At 41.1% G+C, this 24401-nt stretch overlaps 1 long non-coding RNA gene across 1 annotated transcript; it reads left to right on the top strand.

Annotated features, from left to right (window-relative positions):
- Positions 1–1645: 1645 nt before the first annotated feature.
- On the top strand, positions 1646–24307 carry LOC118219749. The gene is made up of 4 exons (XR_004763836.1): positions 1646–1796; positions 3222–3273; positions 15723–15811; positions 23546–24307. It is a non-coding gene; the product is annotated as an uncharacterized LOC118219749 (long non-coding RNA).
- Positions 24308–24401: the final 94 nt, after the last annotated feature.

The following is a 24401-nucleotide window of genomic DNA, read 5'->3' on the forward strand; positions in this document are numbered from 1 at the left end:
AACTGCATTTCGTTGTCTCAGTACGTGTACTCTGTGCAATGACAATAAAGTTGAATCTAATCTAATCTAATCTAAAATCATAGCAACATTAAAATTAGGTAATATTCTCAATCCATCCTCAGCTAATATTTGCCAGTATGCAAACCTCTTTCGGTTGTTATGCACTTAGCAGTGTTATGCCCCTCAAGTTGCATTGCGTGGTACGTGGGGTATCATGACATTGTTATTAAACAAAGCTAAGTGCTACATGTTGATGCTTGAAGTAAGCTCACGCTTTCCTATAAAATGCTTTGAGATCATAAGATGAAAGGCACTATGTAAACAAAATACATTTTGCAACAACACTAATAATAATAATAATAATAATAATAATAATAATAATAAAATGCTATGTGCATTTTCAAGAAATAATCTAAGTCTTTGTGTGCCTTTAGCAAGTTTTGGTGTTTAGTTTAGGTATGTTGAGTTTTTATTGAACAAAAATCTAAAACAATCCTGAAATCTCAGGATTTATTGCAATCTATTGATATTGACATATTGTAGTTTAAACTCTTATTTGTGCCAATCATTAGCTCTGATACCTGGAGTTGCATCGAGACATTTCAGGGGTATGGATAGATAAAATCATCTTGTAGCCCCCTGGAAGCTTAATGGATCATCACACAGTGCCTTGCCATTCAGTGGCTTGCCATTCAGACAGTGGCTTTCTCACACTCCTCCAGCTGACCTAGCCCAGTAGCGCTGGGCCCAGGGCTCAACCCATACCCTGCCACAGCACTGCTGACCGCACTCCTTTCAGAGTGCTGAAACTCGCATTCCTCCACACAACACGTAACAGCGGAGTGGGAGGGGTAGAGGGGGAGTGTGAGGAGGGAGACGAAAGTGAAGGATATGAAAGGAATGAGCAAGAGAGAGAGAGAGAGAAGTGAGGACAAGGAATGGGTTAGAGAGAACAGAGAACAAAAGCATGATGGGTAGAAGAAGAAGACGACTGATGAGTGAGTGAGTGAGGGAGAGCAGTGTAAGGAAGAAGAGAGTGAGAGAGAACAAAGATATATTTAGAAAAGCGTGATGAAAGATGAGAGCAACAAAGAGAAGAGGAAGATGAGAGAGGGAAGAAGCACAAAGAGGCTGGAGTGTAATTTTCCACAGAACTTGAGCATGAGGGAGTTACACAGACTTGCATCTGTGCTTGATAACCACACAGTGAGATTAAAACACATACTGCATGCTGCCCCTAGCAGTGGCATTAACACACATCAGCAAATGGGCACAACTTCAGAAGCATTAAATACAGAGCCTTTCTTAATAGACTGGCAGGACATCTGTAATGAACAATGACATTTTAATGCAGATTACACAGCTGACATTTGAGAGAATTCCATTCAGTAAACCACATTCTTCATTTTAGTGGCTCAGCGCTCTACATTTTGTATCCACCCTGCTGGCCTTCTGTTGAGCATCTTCTTGGCAGGAAATAGAGTCCTGTTTGTCACTTTATTGTTATTCAGTCATCAGTCAAGCAAATGGGACAATCCCCACAAACTGACATTTAAGCGAGTGGAACATGTCCCTGCGAGGAAGGTGGAGGGAAAATTATCCAGAATGCTTTGAGACAGCCCTCACATTCAGTCCCCCAGGGGAAGTGACATCACTACCTGTTGCGCTCTCACGATGAATGGGTTCTCTGTTCTCAGAGTTGGGTGGCAGAAGGCTGTAGCTCCTGCGAAATGTGGGACTATTTATAGCACGCTGGAAAAAACCAAGACCATTTTGCTGCCAACCCCTAACAGATGGTAAGAATGTGTAACTGAACGTGTTAATGTGCAGGCAAACCGGCTGAGTAAGACAGTAGCTTCTCTGTTTCAAAAGCAGGAATGTTCTCTGTTGTCCGTCGTACCAGTGACACAGCCACCGTCTGTATACTGGCCGCTTCTTCATCAAGCTAGCGGGATTAGTATAAATTGTACACCTCTCGCTGGAAGCCATGCACAGACAACTACTGGTATGGATTTAACCGAGAGATTTAGAGACATGGAATCTTTAGATTGATGTTCTGAATCACAAATGGGGAAAAGGCATTGAAGAGGGGTTCCCAAATGTACCAAACTGAAAACGTACTTTATGAGAGACTATGGTTGGGATTCACTCAACAAGCAATTAAAAGCAATAGTGATTGTTTTCTTCACAAACACAATTTGGAGGGCTAAGGAATCAGTAAAACAAACTTGCCAAACTGAGTTTGTGATGAAAAAGTATAATGTTTGCATGTACAGTACTTGCAAGTTAAGTTAAGGACAAATGTTAAATTGAATACAGACCTATGTTTTATGAGACCTATACCGTATCAAAATATATCCTTACACATGGTCTGAATATGAAATTAATGTTTATGCATACATCAGAACCACAGGAATGTGAATAATGTTTTCTTATGTATCTTGCGAAATGCTTCAACCCCTTGGGTTAGGAACTAAAACACTAATAAAGAGGCAGTAACGGCAGCCTTTTTTTTTCCTAGGTGAGCTTTCCATTCTGTTGTATTACTGCATGTACACTCTCAGAGAAAATGTGCAAAAATTGTACCTATACAGGTACAATGGCTTGTCACTGGGGCAGTACCCTCAAAGGTATGCCCACTGTGTACCCCTTACATTAGAATTCTAAGGTACAAATATGACCCAGTGAGGGAACATTAACAGGAATTGTAACTTAAAAAACAAAAACAGACCCCAAGTGTAGCCCTTTTTCCTGACAGTGTAGGCCTACTAATATTTGGTTTCCCTTAAATGTTAATGTATTGATTTAATTGTATATAGTTCTGTATAAATTTCTAGTTATGAACCCAATTCCCCAAGATTTATGTAAAATGACACAGTTCACATTTCTGTGTTGCTTCTTGGAAGAACAGATATGAATGTTAAGAGAGTGATGAGCAGTTGTATTCATTGTATAATTCTACAATAACTGTGTTTATCATCAGCGTCAGATATAAGTATGCTTATGCCCATGGAGATGCATCTAGTGGAGAGGGCAGTCAGATGGCTATGTTGGATCCCTAATCATTTTACAATTAATTACTTATTCAGGTCGCAACATATTGGCAAAAGTTCAACATATAATTTATGCCAATTTGTCCACGAAATATGGGAAAATATTTGTTAAACATTATCCGATTTATTCCCACGATTACAGTGTAAACACGCAATTTTATTCACTAGGAGGAAGTTTGCCGATTCTGTTCTTGGGTCTGCGCGTCACCGCTTGTGACAGGTGAGTAACGTGTTGTTTGTCCAGGTAGTGGCACCACTCAAGAGAAGCTTGAGAGCTGCCAGTGTTAAAGGTGTATCGCAGGTAATGAATCCCACATTTAGCGCTTTGTTTCTGGACAAAACTAAGAGGGCAGCGCAACGAGATACCATTTACACGCTCCAAAACGAACATAAGATAAAATCAGTCAGACTAGACAGATTACGCCTCGCTCCAAACCACGCCACGCATATGGGTATTTGTTTTCACCCTGAAGCTAACATTTACTGACAAAAATGCTGTTCGCAGTAAAGTAAGCAATGTATGAGAGATTACCGTGATTGAAAATGTTCACCAGAACGATGCAACTCCATCAAACTGTCAGTGGGAACACCAGGGACACTTGCAATGTAGCTAGGCAAGGCCACCCTCGCCGCCATACTGATGACAGCGCCATGAAGTGTGGCGATCATCAACTTGGAAATAACACACAGTCCTTGCTGATGCTGCTGTGTTTGTTGTCTTTCAATACGCTAAAAAGTAACATTTGCAGACAAAGCTATAATCGTATGTAATTTTTTTTTTAAAACATCCCTGTTTGTAAGTAATGAATGTGTTGCAAATCAGTTATCCCTGAAATAAGACACCTGTAACAATCCAAAAATCTAAATTCAAGGTCAAAACAAAGCAATTGTGCTCTTTATCGGTCTGCAGTCCGCGCAAAGTAAGCTAAACTATCTGAAATTCAGATGATGGTGAACATACTACTTCTGAGCACAGTTCAGTCGGGAAAATGTGGCCAATTGGCCATTGGCTACTACTACTCCGTCAGCAATCCTGCTTGTGCGGGTTGTTCCAAAGCTGTCTGCGAAGTTAAAACTCAACTATTACAACAATCGGTCGCTAGAGGTCAGGGTATCTTTGCTGATAACGGTTTTCAGACTCTCTAAATAAATGTTTTTCACTGAACATCCGAAAGTCTATTACTGCGCACTAGAAAGCCAAACCCGCGTCAAATTATAAATTAAGTATACTCTCTCGCTGTACGATGGCACTTGTGAACAGTCTTTCAAATACCCTGCAGTGTTTAATGAGTCAGCTAATTGACAGAATTTCAATAACGCACACGACACGTTTATTGCAAACATTTAACAGAAGTCATTAGCAGCCAGTGCTCCCCTGCAATGGTATAACGAGACGCACTCTTTGAAATCATGCGGGTTTGTATATTCCTGTTTTTACCTCGGGTCTGTGGTTATTATGGGAGCTGCCGGGGCTGAATATGTGCTTCTGACAGAGGGCCACTGCGAGCCAGTGTGGGAGACAGTGTGAAAGAAAAGAGCTCTGCATGGCGCAAGGCTCACCCATCATTGAGCAGAACGAGATGTGACGGTTATCACCTCTTTTAAACCCAAATGGAATCAGGCAGTCGTTTCGGATTTCGATTGGAGTGTTCTTTTAAAAACGCGAAGAATAAACAGCAAAGAGTGCAGTGACATTTTCCTTCATGTGGTGGCTATCGACATTTGAGACCTAGGTGGTCTGCTTGCCCTCTCGGCACAAAGGTACTAAGGAGTAAAAATATGTTCTGTGCCGCATGCCTGCTCCGTTGCTGCTTTCCCAGTGCTCTGTTCCTGCATTGGGGGAAAATGGCTCATGTGCTGTGCAGTTAGTACCCCTGGAGTTTCTCACAGAGGCGCACACATTCCTCTACAGTGCGGCATTACACCTTCAAATGTTTTCTCCCACTTCCAAATGACTAATACCTGCTTGTGTCCTTAGGGAAATTAACTTGATGTGTCTTGCTTGCTACAATTAGGGGAAATATATGTAAGGGTGGGCTATAGGCTTGCGATGTTACTTGTGTGAAAAAGTCCCTAGAATGGGTTCAGGGGTAGCGCACATGCCTACACACACAGACACACTCATACACACACAATCACATGCATCCACAAATGCATCCACACACACACACACACACACAATCACATGCATCCACAAATGCACCCAAACACATGCACACACACACAGGCACACGTACACACACACACACACACACACAATCACATGCATCCACAAACGCACCCAAATACATGCATGCGTACATATGCACACACACTCACACTAATGAGGATAGGTCTGCTTTTGGTTTTTACCATTGCCTGTAATGAATGAAAGAAGGGACTAATTGCTGTTTTTTCTCAGCCACTATAGTTGATGGCATCCTGTATTGCACATGTTCAACTTCACGCAAACAAGTTATGAATATATGGTACAACACAAATAATAAATACTTTTTGTATTTAGCACATGCGCTTATACACGCACACACACACACTGAAGTGTACTTGCTGTGGGATCTTTGTCATGGTGTTACACATACTTGGTTCGGGAAGGTATAGCGAAACTCCACCTACCTGAGTGAATTGGCAAATGGGGAGGGCCTCTGAGGTGAAGGCATTGTGACATCACAGTTTACAACAACAAACCAGGTGTACATTCTCAAGAGAAAGAGAGCCTCTCAAACTATAATGCAGTTCCCCTTTACCTAGACAGCTCAAATCAAATTGCTCAAGCCTGCAAGAGATTTACGTGTGATCCTGAGAGTGTGTAGAGTTTATGGGAGAAGGTAGCTCACAGATTTATAGTTTTTTTCTTTTGGCAAACATGGAGTGTAGTAAAAAAAAAAATCAATAATACTAATGTGAAATAGAACAATTAAGTCAGCAGAGCTCAAATTGTCTCCTTTAACCACACTTAATTATTACTTTAGATCTAATAAATGCTCTTTGTTCTTTTGAGCAGGCATGTTTCTACAGAACATATTTCCTACATTAATCTATGCAGATATGTGACCGATTTGATATGACTACTGCTTTTAGCAGTGTTGTATTTTTGGACTATGTCAGGAAGCAAAGTCCTCTATCTCCATTTAGATATGAAAGAACTGGCATGGTATAGATCCTTCCTGCCAATTACTATTGGTCCCACAGGCCGAGAGAAAGATTGCAGCTCCCGTTTTAATAAACTTCTGGAAATTTGCTAAACAGTCAGCTGCATGCGTAGGTGTCAGACAGGCATTGGTGAGCTGCTGAGCCTTGGCTGAAACGGGATTATCGATTGGCTGAACAGCTTATCATGACCATTATCATTATGAGTTATGATAGTTACCTAACCTAATGGACCAAAGATTCCATTACATTGCCTGATAAAGAATTGGATCCAAAACACTTTGCCGTTTATGAGACATTTTGTGCTTCTAGTATTCACCAAGATTCTTGCTGAAATTCTTGTATCCCATTCCTTTTCAACAACTAGATTGTAAATAGAATAAAAAAATTTTTTTTAAATTATGTTTATAATCAGTAATGCCCAGTCCTGTCTGTAACTCTGTCTGAACTTCCATTCCTGAATTTGGGAGAGAGTAGACAAGCAAGCTAAAGGGAGAGTGTACTTCTCTTTATATCAATACAACATGTCCCCAACCCAATGCAGTTACACCTAGCCTCCTTTGGTCCTTTTCTGTCACTGGTAAAAAAAAAGCAGGCCAGTAGGTGGTAAGACAAATCTTTTCCCTGCCCTTTTGTAAGAACAGCACAGGACCGGGATGGGGAGGGGGGGACTCCTTCCTAGTTTGGCCGCAGCAGGCCGAAACCTGTCTGTGATGCTTCCCTCTCTCTCCCCTCCCCGTGGGGACAGCAGCACTTTTTCCCCTCCTTATCGCCCGCTGAACCTCGAAAACTCTTCCATCCCCGCAGGCGTCGCCTCGGCGCTGAATGGATTCCACAGTCATTTTCCCTCTTAATTGCCCACTTATCGTGCCTCCATTCATAGTGCGGCACTAGAGATTGACTAGACCTCTTATTTCCCTCCTGCAACACAGGCACAATGGGCTCATAATGAAAAGCTCTTTGGGCGCCAGTGAAGGGTAGGATTAGCTCAGGATTTGGCGTCTCCTTCGCCTCGCACAATATTCCTCCTCGAGCTGCTCCCAGATCGATCGATCACAGTAAATAAAATACGAGAGCAGACGTCTGCGGGACGAGACAGCGGAGTATTGTGGAACGCACAAATACCAACTGATGGTTGCGGAAATGTCAGGGACCCCAGCTGAAAAAACTCTAGATGCGCCAAACAAAGGAAGAAAGAAAGAAAAAGAAAAAGAAATTGCCTGAAGGGGTTACCGCCGCTATTGGTCTTGTGTGAAATGCTCTGTGTGAGCAGTGCACCGTGTCTGCCTGTCTGTTTGTCTCGTTCTGTTTTTTCTAAGCACATAAATGGAGCATGTAGAACGCCCAAATAAATCAAAAGGGAGACTTGGCTGTGTCAAAAAAGTCAAGTTACAATTGTAATTGAATAATGATACTTAAATTTAAATTTAATAAATTAAAATGAACTGCTTTATCGGTGACAGAGGCTACAGTTCTGGTCCTCTTTTTTTGTTTTAGTTTCCATGGTACAGGATTGTTTTGCACACTACAGTTGAGATTTTTTTTGTCTGTGGTGATGTGTCTGTGCCCACACTCTCACAGTCAGAAGGAAATTGAGGGAATAATTGCATCCCATTCTTGATCTCCGGACTCGGTGATCGAGTCTAACCAAATGTGATTGAGTTCAGGACGCCAACTGTACATTGTCAGTGCCTTCAGAGAGAAGTGACATCTCTGGTTCTTTGCTTAGTCACTACGTTGACTACATCGATTCTTCGACTGCATTCGTCAGTCAAAAGCTGAATTCCTCAGCTTTTAGCCAGAGTTATCGAAGGGTTTGCATACCTTGTGAAGGCCAGTTTCAGCATTCTGGAGCCACAGGGGTCCTCATCCCTAACATGTGCATTATTTACAGGTGCAAGCAGCTATTTCAGGTGGCACTGCTGATCGGGTGGGGCTTGTTTCAGCCAGTCCTGGATTTCACCTGCTTATGTTCCAGCTCAGCATGCTCACAATTGTCTGGGCTTCCCTAATCTGTTGCTAGTTGGACCGTAGATGGAAACCCATCAGTGTCTGGGGAGAGGACTTGAGCACTCCCCTGAGGACTTGAGCTGGCTTTGAGTGGCAGTCCTTCAGGTCCTTTTAAACAGTAGCACTGTGAAACTGATCAGCTGCTCCCCAGCACTAAAGTTGTTAGGGAACAGAGGATCAGTCTCACAGCACAGCGAAAGAAAAGGGCTTTACGACAAACAGGGAATACACACATAGGACGTGGACCATCCTTCCCACAGAGAGTGTGACCGACAGTTTGAACAAACGGAAAGTTCAAACGAATGAGCAACAGCCTGAACAACTGAGCAGCAGTTCAAAGGATATTTGAATGAACAGATGAGTCTGAAGGAATGAATGAACGTCATTTTTCATTCTTTTCTTGCCACATCGATTGGCCCCATCCCTCGGCAAAATCCAGCCCACTTTCATAGTGCCTCAGTACATTATATATGTGAAGCAGATTACTGAACAATAATTCCAGTCAGCTGGAAACAAGCCTTAAGCTTTTCTATTTTAAAATATTATCTTTTAACAAGTGTTCTGTTCCTGTCACGGGTGTCCTAACCCATTATAATTAACTGGAAACTGGCATAATGACAAAGAGAATCTCTTTGACACATCCTGTCAGAGGAAAACGTGTTCCCCCATGCTGATCTCCTCTACTCAGATTTACATACCTCCCATAAAAAAAAACCTTTGTCTCCTCTCCTCAAACCTATTTCTTGCTCCCAAACTGTGTTCTCATTCCATTCGAGTTCATCGCAAACTGTGTCTTGCCTTCACTGGTCATTTAGCGCTGTACTAAATAACCAGTTCATAGTAAAAAAAAAAAAAAAAGCCTTTAGTGGCTAAGGGGCCAGCTTGTGTTGGAGAAGTCTTTATCAGCAATGAAAGGACTAGGGCGATATCCCAGAGGTGGGCCCAAATTAAACGTGTCTGTGTGTATATGATCAAGATTAATGGGCAAGAGCATATTGCAAGCCAAGCCATCCAAGAGAAGCAGCTTTTATTTGAAAAAAAGAGAAAAAGATTCAACACAGTTGCACAGAGGTGCTTAATACAGCACGGAGTGGAGGCTGGTAGGTTGCATTATTATGAACCTTTGTAATGTAAAGCTTTTGGAGATAAATAAAAAAAAAACATCTAAAGAAGGATACTATTTTAAAGGCCTTTGATCACTGCATGTCATGACGAGCTCGCAGTCATTTTGCAGTCACATGGAAATATGTTTCTTTTACTTTCAGTTTCTGTGTTTGCTTCAAATATGTTGAATTATCTGTTTTTAAATATAGTGCTTGAAATAAAATAAAAAGTTATTGTATTTGCTCTTTGTGAATGCCCAGATTAGACAAATGGCTTCACTGTTATTGGGACTGTTTGCCTGTGTTGAATATATTTACATGGTGCAAGTCAATTTGACCTGTAACATAATGGATGTAACTATGTTTCAGGCTAATAACATGTTCAGAACAAGCAGAATAACAAACTCTTCTGTCTTTTGAATTCTAGGAAATATGCTGTCACCTGAAAATTACTGCAGTAACTTGATAAACAGATATACAGGCTTTGCTTACGTGATTGTAGTGTTCGTTGCTAGGCTAGAAATGATCAGGGATAATTAAAGGGAATAATTAGCACGTTGAATTTTCTGTACGGAGACAGTCATTAAAAAAGAAGGGACCTTTGGTAAAGAACCATGCAAAGGTGCTAAGTGTTCTTCCTGGAAGCTGGAAGGATCAAATTGGACTCCAGCTGGCCTTCGTGCTGACTCCGGTCCTGTGGTGCTCGTGGCATGCATACGCGTGATGTCGAAAGCACTCAGTCAATGTCCCTCATGCAGTTTTTCCAGGAAATGGCGTAACATGATGAAGGGTGGCTTTCTCAGCAATCACAGCCGAGTGACCTCCCGGTGCTAATTAATTGATGCCACACAAAAGGACAATTTTAGCATCGAAATGAATGAAACTGCTGTGCAAGTCTACCCAGGGTCCTGATTTGCAATGGCACACCAGCTTATTCATACAGACACCCTGCCTGCTAATGAACACAGGCTGTGAGAGTGTACGCATTTCTGCTCGTGTGTGGCTGTGTGTGCATGTGTGCGTCTGCGTGCCTTGTGCATGTATTTTTGTGGGCATGTGTGTTTCTGAGCGTTTGTGTGTGCAGCTCCCATGGTAATCTTCAGCGAACCAGTTTTGCATCTGTAAGTGTTTTCGCCGGGGAAAGATTTAAAATGTAAATACAGGGCCAGTACATTGGCCATAAGAGATTCTACAGATTCAAATCAGAGTTAATGTGAACATACACATTTTTTAAAATTATTCTAATCATTTATATTTTTGCAAAGACATTTCTTCTTGTTCATTTCACTCTTTGCCAAGTAAGTGATGAAGTGTTGGATGGTTGGGCAATATTCAGTTTGTTTGTCATCTTGGATCCCATAATCGAGTAAACCCTCTGACCACAGTGTTTTTTTCTCATAGACCAGCTTCATCATCTTGATTTAAAAGCCTACTGCCAGCTGTAGACCTCTGTAGAAATGAACTATGTTCATACGACTACCTTTTTGATAAAATATAAACAGGTGCACCACATACTATTTGTCTGCACAGCCATGGAAAAGGTTGGTAAGGTGGGTAAGCACTGTGATGTGATTAATTGGAGTCAAACCTCTGTTGGATTGTTGTGTAAATGACCTATCCACAAGCTGCCTGAAATGCGCTCAAGGACAGTTATTAAACCGACTGCTGACTCAAACTGAAGGGAGAAAAAACTGACCAGGTCAAACTCAAGGCGAGTGAACCTGACCCGGTCGAAGGAGAAACTGCATACCCGTGGGGGTAGAAGGCGACCTAAAACGCCTCTCACAGCAACTGCAAACAATAAGCAAGAGTGAAAAATAATGAAAAGAGAAAGCCAGACTGGCAAAAATCCAAAGCAACTAAGCAAAACAGTCACAGCCCTTCTCGTGAAACGTGAACCGGAGAAGAGCAGAAGCTCGCGATGATTAATAATGGAGTTTGCCGACTCGCTCTGGCGTGAGCGAGCCGAGCCGAGCCGCTCTCTCTCCCTCAGACAGCTGGACTGAGTCAGAACTGCGACTGTGCTCGAGTGGGAGGGGCCGCGTGCGGAGGAGACACTGCGCCGTGCCAAATCGTGCCAGTCACAGGCAGACTCACAATGAGAGATACCACGCAAAAGGGCGGGGGGAGAAGAAACGCATCGGCTGAATGTCAGCTGACGTCTTGCTTGAGTCACAAAATCTGTTTTGCCAACGAGGCCAGGGAGAGACACTTGGCTTTGTGCGAAACTGAAAGGGCAAAAGACAGAGTCAGAAGTTTGCAGCTAAGGGTGAGGTGCGTGTGCATGTGTGTATTGAGGGTTCTGATTAAATGACACTGGAATATAATTATTACAGTAGCAGTCATACGCTCAAAGTCAACAGTGTGCGCAAGTGCAGAAATCCTCCTAAGGTTATTAAAAATGAGCGCCTTTGATGTTGGGGAAAGCAGTGTGAGGAAACACAGGTAGAGCGTAAGCCAGGAAAATAATAATGAAAAAGACGCAGTGCAGATAAGAATGAACGCCTCACTTCTGGTCCTTTTATTGCACTGCTCATAGCAAACAGATTCGTCCATCGCGTTTAAAGTTGCCAAAATAAGTAAATAAATAAACATGGAAATGGTTCCTTTAAAGCTGGACACAATCTCATTGAAACCTGGATTTGGCAGCAAGGCCTGTAATTGGTCGGTCTATCATATGATTGTCATCCTGTTCGTTCTCATGAATTAAAGTGACAGAAGGTCAGAGCATTAGGTCTGGCTCTGCCCTGGTTCTGCCATGCTTCTGACAGGGTAAATCTGTCGACGATCCCATCTTCTCACATGTACCCGATCAACCATGAAATCACTGTTTTGTCCAGCTGCCATTTGGCTGTAGGTACAGGAGCCTGTGCTTTAAAAGGCATGTTTCAATAAAAGGTATTGTGGGACTATTTATAGGTTTTATTTTTAAGCTCCAGAATTTCGTTTTAGCACTATTTTTCTCTGTCTGAAACGAAATATGCAAATAAACCAAATGCAGTCTTGAAAGGTGCAATGTTAGTTTGCACCTTTCAAAGCATCAAGTACATGTTTGTTTTTTTAATCATGTCATGAAACATCAGCATTGCTGTCAAATATAGTACATAGCCTGTGCAATGAAGTTATGCCACTGACAGGCTCAGGAGAATATGTATTAAAGTCTGTATGAATGTCTCTGGGCACTGGTGTCTGTAAATTCTTTGATTAAAGGAGGGGAAAAAATCCATTGTTGATAGAACTAAGCGTGGCAGGGTAGATCCATTAAAGGGCTACTGTAATAATAGGCTGTTGAGTCTGTTGACTCATCCACTACGCCTTGGTGTAGTAATGTGCCCAACAGTCAATCGTCCACTCATTGATAGTGGCTCTGCAGACTATGACCTGGACTCCAGGTGACACAACATTGGCAACGGTGTCAGCCAGTGAGGGTGGAAGTCAATCACCGGGTTGTCCTCACCATTTTGACAGTTGATCTGACACCCACATTAAATCTGCTCAGCAGCTCAAGAATTGCTTTTTCCAGAACAATGCTAACGTAGTTCAGACAGTGGGCTGAAGAGTCAAAAAAATCAGGGGGTAGCTAGAGGCTCTTTGAAGTACACACATGCTGGTCAACATTCTCCTGGTTGACAGATGAAGTCACAGCTATTCGGTAAGCCTGCAAATATTACTGGCCATTCCAAACCCGGGGGGGGGGGGGGGGGGGGGTTGTGTTATTTTAGGACATAACCTTTTTGGGGGCATCTCTAGGGAACTCTGGCGGAGGAGTGAAATGAAAACTGAAGGGCTAACAGAGTAGTTCAGAACAAAAGTGACAGAACGCCATCTGCAAGAACATGTGGCTCCCTCACACGGCTCTTGTTGGCCGCACGATATCCTAATGCGTTAGTACGTTTGGGGGAAGAAAAAAAAGCACAGCAAACGATAAACAAGAAAAAACATTTTCTCTATGTTCAGTCACTGTGCCCACATTTAATCTGCTGGATTTATGTTTCCAACATTAACTGGTCTGTTGATCCAACTTGATTTCCAGAATAATTAACACTCTGTCTCCCTAATTAAACATACCAGTGCGGTGTGTTGTAGTTTTTATACTATCGTAATTGCTTTTTATGGGCCCATTAAGTCCAAACGGCAATCATGTTCACCAAATAACAAGCAATAGTCAGCAGCTTCCGTTTTGATTTCAATCGTAGGACTGAAGAAAGGAAGATGTTGTGAATTCTTTTGTGATTAAATAATTTCACATGAAATTGGCATGATAATGAGGGGCTCCAGTTTTCACACAAACCGATTCCGGAACAAAAGCAAGGCTACCCTTTATTTTTGGAGTCATTTGAATATTTATATAATTGCATGTGTTTTGCCAGCCACGCTTTCATGTGAAAACAAAAGCGCCTGACTTTTTATGGGAAACGTGAACACAATTTGCGTCAAACAACTTGGCAGCGGTTTGAATCTCACACTGAGGCAGTATTTTCCCTGTAAATAGCTCCAGAATGAAAACCGTAGAAAACTGTTAACGGGGATTGACTGCTTTAAGAAAAAAATATCCCCTAATTATAAGATAGAATTAAAAGAACAATTCACAAGCGCGTGGATTATGCAAAATATGGCTCAGGGCGTACTCCTCGAGAACAAAAGTGATCGCCACATCATTGCTTTATCTATGAATAGCAGGAAACATTTCCAAAAGGATTAAAACAAAAGAGAGAAAGGGCTTTATCTTCTCTTTTCACTTAGCTGAATTCCCTGTGCAGACCCTACCCATAAAGACTGAACCCCTTCATATAAAATGTACCCCTTATTGTAATGTATTACATAATTTGCAGTGCTATTATAATTACTCTTGAGATTTTACATACCTTCTGTACCTTTGAACTGAAGATGTAGCCTTGAAAACCGCCTTAATTCTCGATGAGATGATAATCAAGCTTTGCATGTATGATTCAGAACTCACAGTAGTGCTCTAATCATCCTCTATGTATTCACATGTACATTCTGTCCCAGAAATGTCCCTCATGTTAGTACAAAGAAAGAGTGAAGGAAACAACACAGCTAAAAAATAACCCCCCCCCCCCCATTTTCTTGATTCACTGTCCAAAAATAAGGCCAAAGAAGTTTGCCTCTGAAAATGTGGCTTTTGGATTGAGTGACGTGAGTATTCTCTTTATCTTCCCTTCAGAACGCTGCTCTGTTTCTTTGTGCATGTTGACACCTCTTTTTTGTCTGAAATTCAGTTTGTTCATCTACCAGTTGGCCTAACATCTGAGATCATGTTAAAAGAGGGAGAAAAAAAGTTAACTTTTCAGAATTCAGTGCAGTAATACAGTCTTGATTAATTATTGATAACAGTAATATACGCAGTTAAAGGTGCATAGTTATTGGATGGACCAATATCTCAGCTGTCATGCTTTGATTCACCAGAGCCCGGTTGCCTTCTTGATATGGGGTTTGTATAAAATACATGTAATTGCAAATAAATATTCCAAGTTGCATACTGTACAAAAGGACTCAAGAAGGAAGGAACCTGCTCGGTTATTCTTTATTTTAAAAAATCTCTTAGAAAATTCAGCCCTTAAAATAGTTCAATGATTCATTATCACCAAACAACACATTAACTCATAACTCATAAACTTTGATTCATTAAAAAATTTCCCTAAACTTTTTTCATTAAATTTGACAGTATGGTGTGATAATTGTGGTGTTTGGTGAACTCACCCAACTGTCTGAATATACAAATTAACACTTCCATTTAATTGGCGCAAAGAATTGCAGGGAAATATTGTCTGAACACAGATCTGCAACCTCGTTTGTGCTAACTGCAAATCCCATATACAGTTAAACGCCCTGAATATTAGGCGTAACATTTTATATTAAAGAAGTTCCTTGAATCCAAAATAAATAAAAATCTGTATCATTCCAAAAAAGGCTACAAGTAACTATGAAACATGACATGACCTAAATAAGATTCTGCCCTATAAATCTCAATAAGAGCGAGAAGGAGAGGCCTTGTGTGAGCCTACAGTGAAAACGTCCCATGGCACTTCCTGAAAGAGGCGAGATATGGCAAAAGGCCATCAATAACCCGAAAGGTTACAGGATCCGCTGCAATGCTTAGGGACAATGCCTTCCGTCTCCTGGGCGCAGATGTGTTTGCAGACAAGATGTCCCTCGTGCCTACTGTCTCTGTACATTTTTTTTTTTTTCGCTCTCTCCGAATGCCATAAATCACATCATGGGACAGGATGAGCTAATAGATTCACCTCACCTCAACTCCCCCTCACCTGATGATGTCCCAGTAGAAGATATCTGGCCTGATGAGGAAGGGTTTCTTAAAAGAACACTCCTCACAGTGTACTTTGGGACTTCATTCCACACTGATCTAATTAGTTTTCTGTTTCCTTAGCTCCCCGGAGGTGTGACATTGTCAGAGCCGCTGAAGAGTTCTACTCGAATTATTCTAAATCCAGCCAGTCTTGGACAGGGACATTCAGGGTATGCAAATGATCCCATGTCCATGTCGTACGTGTCACCGCTAGTGTGTGCCTGTGTGCTCGAGTGTGTAAATATGCACGAGGGTGTGCTTGTGTAGGTGCACATACACATATGTGTTCATATACTGTACGTGTGTGTGTGGGTAGGTGGGTATGTTCAGGCATGTGGATAAGGATGTGTGTGTGTATGATTGCATGTGTGTGTGCATGCGTTTACGTGTGTGTGTGTGTCTGTCTGTCTGTGTGTGTTTGTGTGTGTGTATGTGTGTGTGCGTGTGTGTGTGTGTGCGCTTGCGTGCGTGCGTGTGTGTACAGTATATACCTGTATGTCTGTGTGTGTGACTGGGAGGTGGTGGGGTGGGGATGAAACTGTAAAAAACACCTAGTAAGCAGCCTTTCTGACTCCATCATTCGAAGCACCACATTTAATTAATTAGGTCTGTTGTACTCGGCACATCAAAAGGATTTATGTTGCAATAATTTGACTTTCTGCTGAATTCATCTCATTTAACTTTCCAGTGATACAGGCCGGCTATGGTCCGAAAGGCTGCTTTGCTTCTTCTTCTTCTTTTTTTTTTGCAACTCAAGAATTGGATCCTGCCTGACCGCAAATGGATGGGCATTTGACAGAATATGTGTGTCCTCTGATCTTAGAGCACCCCAACTCCTGAAAGAGTGTCCTCATTTAGCCAGAACTGTGTAGCTGGCAGAGGCCAAAGAATATGCTATTACATTATCGAATGAACAAGACAGAAATCAAATCATGTCAACTGCTGCTTTATCACAATGCTTTTATTATATTTCCAAAACCAGGACGTCTGAGAATAATTTTAGATAAGCCCTCACAGAATGCACCTATAGATTCAGCCTTTATAATGTGATCATACTAGTAGGCAGCTTTAATTACACTTTATTGATTGTATTTTTTGACTGAAGAAAGTTTTGTGCGCTTACTGATGCATTCTGTTTATTTAAACCAACATCTGTCATCTAGCTTTTGGGATTTGGATGTGTATAGTATTTGCAAGCATTTTTCTTTTAAAAATAAGAAAAATGGTAGACAAAATCCCATTAGACTTCATTATTGCGGAGTTCAAATGCTGGTAATCTGAAGTTCACATTCTTTTAGCATATTATAACCAAATAACTAAACTACTCTCGGAGAACACATATTGAATTATTTTTGTTCTGCCAAAGAATTTAGAAAATAAAACAAGTTGAACTTCCAGGTAAAATACTCAGGACCAATAAAATATTCTTAAAGGGACCCCACTGTCAGCACATATCTGAAGGCACTAAATGAGCTTAGTGGCACTCTTGTGCCTTTGCCTTATGGGAGGACTGGATTATGATTTCATTGCATCTCCAAGCACTGAGAAAACAGAATTTTTACACATCTCTTCCTGAGAAGGCCTCATTTCAAAATATGAGAGGACCTACTTGTGGATATTCAGCACATAAAGCACTCGATTTTAAGAAATTATTTTTATCCAATCTGCCTATCTGTCCAATTTCCACTAAATTATTCAGGTCTGTTCCACGTCAATGACATCAATAGTAGGCCTTACTGGAGCATGATACATAAGTGATCTGAAAGAGTATGGTGAATCCTGATTAAAATCCCTTTCCACTGCACACACACATGTATAATTCATCCTTATTTCAGAGCTGGGAGGGGGAGGACAAGACACCTGCAAAATGGTAAATTACTTTTTTCGGTGTGGAGGTTTATTGCAGGGATAAGCAGGATTTGGGGGCTCACGCCAGACTTTGATTCCAGAGCTGCTGACGTTAAGCCTGAAGGTGACACGAACGTCATTCAAAATACGCATTCCTTGGGTGTAGACATAATTAACCTTCCTTTCAGGCTGAACTTGAATTTTCCGAGTGATCTTAAATAGTTGGTCAGAAAGGGCATTTGCGGGATGAGAGCTTCTTCCTCTCTTGCTTTAACCCCTGTGTTCAGTTTGGGTTGTCAAATTTACCTGTTTTAAACTTTTGGTGACAGAGAAATGACATTTGAGGCAGGCATTTCATAACCAGTGACTAATGCAGTGTAATGTATTTCTATTTCTTGTTCATCATCTGTTTGTGCTTTATGTCTGTTTGACTTAATGGTTTCTTTCAATATAATAAGATAAATAAGAACATATTTTCACAGATAAATATGATTTATTCCCTCCCCATGTCTTCATTATAGTGCATTTTTTTTGTTACATAAATCACATCTATATCATAATTTAACAACACTTTCACTGTTAAATGTGATCTAACAGAGGTAAATGACCACCATTAAACATAAATATTGTTTATATCATTGAAATTGAGATGAAGATAATATTGACTATTTCTGCATGGATTTTTGTTTCTGTATTGCTTCAAATTCACAATAATGTCCTGAGATTATTTGACCCAGGCTAACGGTTTCACAGGTGCTAGTAAGTAAGCAGAACACAAGGGTTAAAACTGAAGCCAGGGACACATTTCCATCCTTTTCCATCTTATGTATCCCTATATGAGGCTGCATTGTTTCAGGCATGAGACCTTTCCCTGAAAGTATAAAAGTTAACTTAGCGGCAAAGCTTACTTTGTGTTGCGATTAACAGGCTGTACGTTGCACAGACGCAGACGGTAAGAAGTCTCCACAGAGATATGAATCCGCTGAACCTCCACAAATGAGTTGACCACAGCAAATGTGAGACATTGACAAATGACCCCTTGTCTTTCTATTTTTAAAAACCCAAACTCAAGTCAACCAATTTTCCTCAAGGGCTCTCACAGCAACTGTGCGTATGTCTGTTTTTGTGTGTACCCTCCTGCGAAGCACCAACCAACCAACAGCATTTCTTCAAGACTAGCTCTGCAGTGTGAATTGTTTGTATAGTAATACCAGGTCAATTACTGCTGGGAAATAATGTGTGTGTGTGTGTATATGTATGTGTGTGTGTGTGTGTGTGTGAGAGAGAGAGAGAGAGAGAGAGAGAGATCATGAGAGGTGGCCTGAGATAACTATTCATGAGGATAATGATGCTTCTTGCTCCTACTTATCCCTAGCAGGAAAAACATGAGTGTTCGTTTAGGGCTTTAAAATCCTCTCTCTGCGCATACAGTACTGTACAAAAGTCAGAGCCCACCCTTTCTTTTATTTAATGCCCAGTGAAAACAGCCAGTAAGTGCAAGTTATTCATTTTTCAGTGCCAGAAAATAATGCAGCAATAATGCACCAAACATTCCATTCTTTTTGGGAGACTTGATTTGAGTTTTCTGAAGAAATCTGCAGGGATGTAATTCTGTGCTTCTTAAGTCTTAGAAGTCGGGTGTATTTTCTGCTCCTCTCGATCCAAAGAATCACAAACACATTCAATGATGTTGAGGTCAAACATTGTCCAGGGGGTATTGCATGATATGTTCAGAATTGTTTGTATTTATTAGCATTCATGATGCCTTCAATCAAAACCAAATCAACAACTCCAGATGTTGTCACACAACCACTAACTTGCGCTGATCCTCCACCATACTTGACCGATGGTTGTAAACATGGTTCCGAGAGTCTTTAATTGCGTCAGTGGTGCACATTCTGTCTTTTCTTACATCTGAAAATAGCATCTAGGCATACAATCCAGGGTTCCACTGCCTGCAGAGTTTATCTCTGAAGAGACACCAGAACATAAAGCTATTTATGGGGTGTCAGGTTCCAGTTTGGCCACAGATCGCCATAAGGGTCAGGGTTTTCTTTTTCCCATTTTAAGTTTGAATGCCAATCCGTGACATTCAACTGAAATCATCAACTGAAAGTCCTATTGTCAGTGTAGTACTGGTGTCCGAGGTCTGCCGCATCACAACAAAAAGGAGGAGTACATTTTCAGCTTTGCAGAAGTATTTAATAGCTGAGCTGATTTTCCTCAAAACATATTCATGTTTGGTCTCATTAGAAAGATGCTAAAACTGTCATGGTTCTGTGTTTTCCTGTCTGTGTTTCCCTTGTTGGGCCGCCAGATGGCGGCACTTCTGTTTTGTGTCCTGCTCCCCCCTGTTAATTGTATTATTGTTGTCTCGTTATTCTATCATTGTTCCCACCTGTGTCTTGTTATCCCCTCCTTTTCTGGGTTGATTGTTTTTTGAGTTCACCTGTGTCTTGTTACCCCCTGTCTATTTAAGTTCTTTGTTCCCTTTACTCGGGTGCTGGTTCCTTGTGTTTGTTTGTATCTGCCTGCCTGTGTTTTTTACCTGCTTGTGTGTGTGACTGTGTTTCTGCCTGTTAGTTCCTGCCTGGTTTCTGTCCTACCTGTGTTCTGCTCTGTGTGTGTTTTGAATTTTGAGTTTTCTGTTTTGTGTTTTTTGGTAGTGCCCTGCGTGGCCTTTTGGTTTCCTGTTTTTTTTTTGTCCCCTGTCATGTAAGTAAAGTCTTTGTTAATTTTCCCTTTTTGAGTTTGTGTTTTTTTTCCCTCTGCGTTTGGGTCCCCCCTACCCGTTACGTGACAAAAACCATGAATATCCTAATAATATCATGGTGCGTAGCCCTGCTTTCAAATACGTAAGGTCATTTCAATTAATGAGCAATTTGTCAGTTTTAAGATAAGCTGGTCCCTGTCATAAACCCCCTGGACCCCCCCTCCACACCTTTACTCAGCATCACCCAATCAGGGCAAGCATTCTCAAACCATGCTGAGTAAGGATAGCTATAGGAAAAGGTTGTGCTATGTTGCAGTTTGTTTTGGAGCCTTGGAAAAGAAGGGTTTTCCTATTTTTATTTTGTGGTGGTTCCTTGGTTGTGTGTTCACTACATCCCTAACTTGTTTACCTTTGCTTCTGTGGTGCTGAAACTGGAAGAGAGTAATACTCTGGCAAGGTCTGGCTTACCGGTCTCTCTCTTTTCTGGTAATTTCAAATTAAAATCGTGTTCAATGTCTCCTGTTTTGTTGCATAATTAGTGAGCCTACATGAAAAAATGTATGATATAAATTAATTATTCATTATACTTCTAATTTAATAAATTATTTAATCTTACAGCCTGACATAGAGTATGTTTTAACTTATTGGTTGATTCCACCAGGTTACTGTGCACTGACCTATCAACGAATTTGGCAATTTAAATTCATAATAGTCAATAATAATTCTCAATAATTATTGAATTAAATCACGTGAAATATATTTTATGCGTATGTTCAGTGTGAAGTTTTAGCACATAATGCCAGTTGTGTTCAGTATTGTGAGTGCTGAACATTTTAACAAAAGCATTGACTGTTGGATCCGCTGGGTTCAGAAAATAGACATATTTTTAATTAATCCTCGCTTCCCCGACATATCTAATCTCATCAGAAATATCTCCTTTAGCTATTTTAGATGCACATGACAAAAATCTGAAAGGCAGCTAAGGTGTGTTTGGGTAGTTTGTTTGAATGTTACCATCACTTTTGAGGGCAAAGGGTTCTAACTTAAGGTCACTGACGCTTCTGGCAACAACTTTTCTTGGGAGGACACTGCTGTAACTTGTTCGTGGATTGAAGGATGGAAGACTTAAAGTGGAAGTAGTGTGTACAAAAGAAAGAGGGGACAACTACTGATACAGTTGATATAATGTGATCTATGTGGTCACTTCTGGAACTACGATCTTTACTTAACTCTAGTATGTTTCTTTTGCACCTCTGCACCTTGAACTAATGCACTTGTTGTACGTCGCTCTGGATAAGAGCGTCTGCTAAATGCCTGTAATGTAATGTAATGTAATATAATATGTAGTAACCTGGTAACCTGAGATGTGGAGTGAGACCTACATGTCAGATGGAGGGAATGAGGAAAAGTGTCATCAGCGGAGAAATGGTGTGAGAAACCATGAGAGAAGATGACAGCCCCCAGAATTGCACATTAAGGGAAAAGAGGAGAGGGCCAAGTACAAAGCCTGGGGGGACGCATCTAGGAAGATCCCAGGGCATGACACAAGCCGCCATCTCAGGAACCCCTAAAGAAGCATCCAGAGATGTAGAATTAAATTGATTTTAGAGCAGTGCCTGAGATCTGATGTGAGGTTGGGGTCAGAGAGGTCAGAGAGGTGTGTGTGGTCTATGGTGTCAAAGGCTGCAGAAGGTTTCAGTAGGATTAGAACAGAAGAAAGGGAATATGCTCTAGGATCACGCTGTTACCTCTCTGTCACTGTGTGACAGACAGCCCTGTGCTTTCCAGTGCCAGCATAGCATATAAGCAACAAATAAGGGAGGATTGTTAACTTTAAAGTATAAAATTTGTTCCAAACCCATTTTTTTATTTTTCTCTGTCTCTCTGGATTAGGGCTTGTCGATTTCAGTCAGGATCACCCGCCCACACAAAGGACGGCGAAGGTTGCTAGTCCTTGCATCACGGTCCCCTGTTCTCCAGACACTGCAATATCTTTTTTTTCATCATGGCCTTGTCCCTTCAATCAAGTAACGGAGGGACGGCTCTTGAAGCCATCTGTATTCCCCTCCTGCCCCGTGTCTCTCTTGTGCGCCGCTGCCAAAATGTCAAAGCACTTATGTTTCCATACAACAGAGGCTATGTGTGAAAGCCTTTTTGCAATATGACTGCAATGATTTTTTGTTTCAGCTATGAGTATCTGGCAGCAGACCACTGAAAGTTTTATTTACTTTTAACCTGCTCCCCAGGGCAGGATGTTTCTCTGGCTAATGCAAAAAAAGTCACTCTCGTGTAATCACGGAAAATGCAACCACTCGTTAATGCCATTCCGGGAACATAGGCAGTCATCGGGTCATTGATATGGAAATGGCATGAAATAAAATAATTATTAAAGTAAAAAAGAAAGTGAATGAAAAAAAGTAAATGAAAAGGACAGCGCTCGCATTTGTTCTGAAGATGATTTAATTTGAAGCCATAGAAAGAAAGAGCAAGATAAAGAGAGACAGAGAGAAAGAAAGAAAGAGAGAGAGATAATAAACAGATTTTTGTGACAGATGCAATGGTATGTGGGAGGAGAGAAACATGGCGACCATCGACATCTGTCTCATGTCTGGGTTTCTTGTGAATGAAAGATCACTCATGCAAGAGTGTGTACCTTAGCCATCTTTGGAAATAGCAACTTTTTCTTTGCAGTCTAAAGCCTACTGCAATGGCCCAATATAACAAGTTTCAAGTCAGTATTACCTCACTTCATGGAAAGATCATTATTAGAAGTCAAAGCAATGCAGCTGCTGGTAAGGACATTTCTGGGATTTTTCACATGAACAAAATTCTTAATTTTTTCGAATATACTTACAAAACAACAACACACACTTTGAGTGACAGGCTAAAAGATTACAGAATGGAGTTATATGGAGTTGTATTGTTTGTTATGACATACTGAATACATTGATAATGGCTGTGTGGGTGGAACTTGGTGGTGTGTAGAATCATCAAATACTGGATGTGTGGTTATGATTAAAATCTACAGGGCAGATTTGTGTTTCTCTATATGTGTGTGTGCTTGTGTGTGTGGGTGTGTGTGTGTTTGTGTGTGTATGTGCAAGTATAAAAGGTTAGAGTAGGCTGAGATAAATATTCATGATGATAAAGGCACTTTTTGCTCTGACTTCAGGCCTGAAAAGACTGTTGCTGAGTGCATTTGATGCTTTCAGATCTGTGCTGAAAAACTCTCAATTCCTACATGCGCACTCACACACAGGCACACACACACACAGACACACACACACGCACATACACGCATACTTGTGCATTCTTGCAGGCACTCACTTGCATTCCTTCACAGGGCATTCTATGGCTCAAGCAGTGGGAGGCAGGTGGGGGTTCGAATCGGAGGCCGAAGACTGATGCTACCACAGCTTCAACAAGCAACGATGTGTAGGTGTGCAAAACCAATTTATATCAGCTTGAGCACAAATAGGTAGTGATGTGAGCAGGCTGGAGTACCATTTTGTGGCCATCAACAGAAGGCAACTTCATTCTAAATTCTGATTAATTTGTGCGCCTGAACCAGGCTGGATTGAGCTGGAGCCAAAACTGGCTGGCGTTCAAAAGCACAGTTGTTTCTCACTTGCTTTATTTGTGAATAAATCTGTAGTCTCTGACACACAGATTCAGGTCGTCATCAATGTTTGTAAACATTTGTATTCCGTACTTATTGGTAATGAGCAACCCTGCAGCAGACCAGTGATTTAAATGAAAGGACCACTATTAAGCAGGAGATAGCCTTCTTCTACCACCCCAATCTTCTGTCGAAGTCGTCTGGCCATTTATTGCATACTAATAATTTGGAATTATCCACTTGTCCTGTGGAATATTTATCATTTTATAGAACCTTTATTGAATCTGGAATGACATCCAGCTGCAGCTCAAGGCTGTCTTTTCCCCCCGCTGATACACGATTCGCCTTCACTGTTGATTCAGGCCATAAATCATATGTATTATGTTTGCTTGTTTTTAAATGTCAGGATATTGATATCCGCTATGCATGATATATTGCTAAATTGAAAGTTGTACAAAACAAATTAAATCTCTCTGTGCGCAGTGTACCAAGTGGATCCTGTCGCACTTGACATGTTTTTGTTGTGTGTGCATTTTACAATCCATCCATGTTCACTTTCCTTCCTTTCACTCTCTCAGTA

Source organism: Anguilla anguilla, chromosome 2, assembly GCF_013347855.1.
Source record: "Anguilla anguilla isolate fAngAng1 chromosome 2, fAngAng1.pri, whole genome shotgun sequence".
NCBI classification, from domain to species: domain Eukaryota; kingdom Metazoa; phylum Chordata; class Actinopteri; order Anguilliformes; family Anguillidae; genus Anguilla; species Anguilla anguilla.